The sequence below is a fragment of the Palaemon carinicauda genome, chromosome 31 (genome assembly GCF_036898095.1).
Source record: "Palaemon carinicauda isolate YSFRI2023 chromosome 31, ASM3689809v2, whole genome shotgun sequence".
In the NCBI taxonomy this organism is placed as follows: domain Eukaryota; kingdom Metazoa; phylum Arthropoda; class Malacostraca; order Decapoda; family Palaemonidae; genus Palaemon; species Palaemon carinicauda.
In genome coordinates this window covers 58,305,520-58,310,519 of record NC_090755.1, presented here as the reverse complement: position 1 = coordinate 58,310,519, position 5,000 = coordinate 58,305,520, and positions in this window count along the sequence as shown.

Here is a 5,000-nt window from a genome sequence, read left to right as displayed (position 1 = left end):
CTACAACCCTAATTGGAAAAGCAGAATGCTATAGGCCCTAGGGCTCCAACAGAGAACATAGCCCAGTTGTTATTATTATTATTATCATTATTATTATTATTATTACTTGCTAAGCTACAACCCTAATTGGAAAAGCAGAATGCTATAGGCCCTAGGGCTCCAACAGAGAACATAGCCCAGTTGTTATTATTATTATCATTATTATTATTATTATTACTTGCTAAGCTTCAACCCTAATTGGAAAAGCAGAATGCTATAGGCCCTAGGGCTCCAACAGAGAACATAGCCCAGTTGTTATTATTATTATTATTATTATTATTATTATTATTTTTACTTGCTAAGCTACAACCCTCATTGGAAAAGCAGAATGCTATAGGCCCTAGGGCTCCAACAGAGAAAATAACCCAGTTGTTATTATTATTATCATTATTATTATTATTATTACTTGCTAAGCTACAACCCTAATTGGAAAAGCAGAATGCTATAGGCCCTAGGGCTCCAACAGAGAACATAGCCCAGTTGTTATTATTATTATTATTATTATTATTATTATTATTATTATTATTATTATTATTACTTGCTAAGCTTCAACCCTAATTGGAAAAGCAGAATGCTATAGGCCCTAGGGCTCCAACAGAGAACATAGCCCAGTTGTTATTATTATTATTATTATTATTATTATTATTATTATTATTATTATTTTTACTTGCTAAGCTACAACCCTCATTGGAAAAGCAGAATGCTATAGGCCCTAGGGCTCCAACAGAGAAAATAACCCAGTTGTTATTATTATTATCATTATTATTATTATTATTACTTGCTAAGCTACAACCCTAATTGGAAAAGCAGAATGCTATAGGCCCTAGGGCTCCAACAGAGAACATAGCCCAGTTGTTATTATTATTATTATTATTATTATTATTATTATTATTATTATTACTTGCTAAGCTTCAACCCTAATTGGAAAAGCAGAATGCTATAGGCCCTAGGGCTCCAACAGAGAAAATAACCCAGTTGTTATTATTATTATTATTATTATTATTATTATTATTATTATTATTATTATTATTATTACTTGCTAAGCTACAACCCTCATTGGAAAAGCAGAATGCTATAGGCCCTAGGGCTCCAACAGAGAACATAGCCCAGTTGTTACCATTATCATTATTATTATTATTATTATTATTATTACTTGCTAAGCTTCAACCCTCATTGGAAAAGCAGAATGCTATAGGCCCTAGGGCTCCAACAGAGAAAATAACCCAGTTGTTATTATTATTATTATTATTATTATTATTATTATTATTATTATTATTATTATTACTTGCTAAGCTTCAACCCTCATTGGAAAAGCAGAATGCTATAGGCCCTAGGGCTCCAACAGAGAACATAGCCCAGTTGTTACCATTATCATTATTATTATTATTATTATTATTATTACTTGCTAAGCTACAACCCTCATTGGAAAAGCAGAATGCTATAGGCCCTAGGGCTCCAACAGAGAAAATAACCCAGTTGTTATTATTATTATTATTATTATTATTATTATTATTATTACTTGCTAAGCTACAACCCTCATTGGAAAAGCAGAATGCTATAGGCCCTAGGGCTCCAACAGAGAAAATAACCCAGTTGTTATTATTATTATTATTATTATTATTATTATTATTATTACTTGCTAAGCTACAACCCTCATTGGAAAAGCAGAATGCTATAGGCCCTAGGGCTCCAACAGAGAACATAGCCCAGTTGTTACCATTATCATTATTATTATTATTATTATTACTTGCTAAGCTACAACCCTAATTGGAAAAGCAGAATGCTATAGGCCCTAGGGCTCCAACAGAGAAAATAACCCAGTTGTTATTAATATTATTATTATTATTATTATTATTATTATTATTATTATTACTTGCTAAGCTACAACCCTAATTGGAAAAGCAGAATGCTATAGGCCCTAGGGCTCCAACAGAGAACATAGCCCAGTTGTTACCATTATCATTATTATTATTATTATTATTTTTACTTGCTAAGCTACAACCCTCATTGGAAAAGCAGAATGCTATAGGCCCTAGGGCTCCAACAGAGAAAATAACCCAGTTGTTATTATTATTATTATTATTACTTGCTAAGCTACAACCCTAATTGGAAAAGCAGAATGCTATAGGCACTAGGACTCCAACTGAGAAAATAGCCCAGTTGTTATTATTATTATTATTATTACTTGCTAAGCTACAACCCTCATTGGAAAAGCAGAATGCTATAGGCCCTAGGGCTCCAACAGAGAAAATAACCCAGTTGTTATTATTATTATTATTATTACTTGCTAAGGTACAGCCCTAATTGGAAAATTGGAAAAGCAGAATACTATAGGCACTAGGGCTCCATCAGGGAAAATAGCCCAGTGAGGAAAGGAAATAAGGAAACTAAAAGGAAAGTAATTAACAATTCAAATGATAATTATATTAATTTTACTCTTTTCGAAATGTATTCTATTTTATTCTCCTTTTACACACATGGACATTTTACTATCTTCTTTTTTTAATAAACCCCGAGACTCTGAAACAAACAGACCTGGCACTTTGTTACTCTAATAAAAGGTACTGTACACCAGTGGGCAAGATCATGCGATGTGCATAAAGGTGGACCCGAAGTCAAATAAGTAACGTCGGTATATTACCGGAAGCCTAAAATCCCCACCTCTACCATCTTTACACAGAGAAGCCGGTATTCCAGGCCTTCTCCATCACGAGGCTCAATACTACACAGTATTCTAGAAGTTTTATTCCAGTTGTTACCAAGTTGTGGAATGATCTTCCTAATCGGGTAGTTGAATCAGTAGAACTTCAAAAGTTCAAAGTTGGAGCAAATGTTTTTATGTTAACCAGGCTGACATGAGTCCTTTTATTGTTTATATATGACATATCTGTTTTTGACGTTGTTAATAGTTTATATAGGACGTATATGTTTTGACGTTACTTTTTTTAGAATGATTTATTGTGAATTTAGTCTCATCATTTATTTATTTCCTTATTTCCTTTCCTCACTCGGCTATTTTTCCCTATTGGAGTCCTTGGGCTTATAACATCTTGCTTTTCCAACTAGGGTTGTAGCTTGGCTAGTAATAATAATAATAATAACTGTCTGTCTGTTAAGATTACCTTGCCTTATACAAGACATGGGATCTTGCGTTGGCATCCAGTAAGCAAATGTAACTGTAATTTACTTTGAAAGAGGGAATCATCTCCAAAGAGAAACGCTAGCAAAAAATGAAAAGAATAAACAAATTAATGACCGCAGGCATCCACTCCATAATCCTCAGGAAGCGAGGCAAAGAATGAAATCCCACAAAAGCTTTGCAACAGTGAATGGACTAAAGTCAATTCTTTTTAGTGAGGCAGATTTCCACAGACTCGCAAGGGTGCCCTTTTAGCTCGGAAAAGTTTCCTGATTGCAGATTGGTTGGACAAGATAATTCTAACCAATCAGATACCAGGAAACTTTTCCGAGCTAAAATGGCACCACTGCGAGTCGGTGCAAATGCGCCTCATTAATAAAAAATTGAGTATAGAACAAATCCGGGAAGCTGCTCACAGGCTAAAGAACTGGCAGGAAGGAAGCCAATGGCCATCCATTGTCATTTAATCTAATTGGTGTCTGATGGTGGTTACTGCAAACACTTCGTAGAACAATATGTATATGAGACAATCTTCTTTATTCGTATTTGTGTTGCTTGCTGTACATGCATATTATTTCTCTTCCCCCTTTTATATGTGAATACTCTCTTTCTTTTCCTTTTTTTTCTATTTGCTGATAATCCTCAATTTAAAGTTTCCCTTATAGACATTCTATTTCTAATAATTTTCTCAACACACGAGTGTTAAACACTTTTACCCATTTTCCATCCATAGGCATTCTTTCCCTTTTTTTACACCTATAGAAGTAAAATAAATTTTACTCTTTTAAAAAAACATTACTGTAATCATCCTTGTACCATAGATTATAATTATTCTAATTTATTCTCAACAATACATTTAACCTAAGAGTCAACTATACTCAATTTTTTTTTTTTTTGATGCGCCTATTTGCACTGACTCGCAGCGATGCCCTTTTAGCTCGGAAAAGTTTCCTGCTATCTGATTGGTTAGAATTACCTTGTCCAACCAATCGGCGAGCGGGAAACTTTTCCGAGCTTTAAGGGCACCCCTGCGAGTCGGTGCAAATCTGCCTCACTAAAAAGAATTGTCTATAGCACCAAATTTATTGCTTTCTGCCTACCTTCTTTTTTTTCAATTTAAATTTAAATTCTGGATTCTACCCACCAAAGTCTGCGATCACCAGATACATAATTTTTGTGTTGCCTAAGAAGCTAAAAATGAAACGATGGGTGAAGAGATAGTTTCCCTTTCGCTTGATCTTGCTGTGGCCTGATTGGTAACGTCTCTGCCTGGTGTTTCCCAGTCGGGGGTTCGAGTCCCACTCAGACTCGTTAGTGCCATTAGTGTCTGCAACCTTACCATCCTTGTGAGCTAAGGTTGGGGGGTTTGGGGGAGCCTATAGGTCTATCTGCTGAGTCATCAGCAGCCACTGCCTGGCCCTCCCTAGTCCTAGCTTGGGTGGAGAGGAGGCTTGGGCGCTGATCATATAATATATGGTCAGTCTCTAGGGCATTGTCCCTGATTGCTAGGGCAATGTCACTGTCCCTTGCCTCTGCCATTCATGAGTGACCTTTAAAAACCTTTAAAGAGAGAGAGAGAGAGAGAGAGAGAGAGAGAGAGAGAGAGAGAGAGAGAGAGATCGCCAATTCTATGCGTACACATCAAACAGCAACAAGACTTGCCTTCTATGACCATTGTTATTACTGCTGTTTGTGGACCTGTTGTGGTTGCAGTATACAAAGCATCTCATTCTCTCGGCTCTGCGGATTGCCAATGATCAAGGACATCCGACAAGGCAGACGGAACATGAGAAACCATTGTGAATATCGCATTGATTAGTCA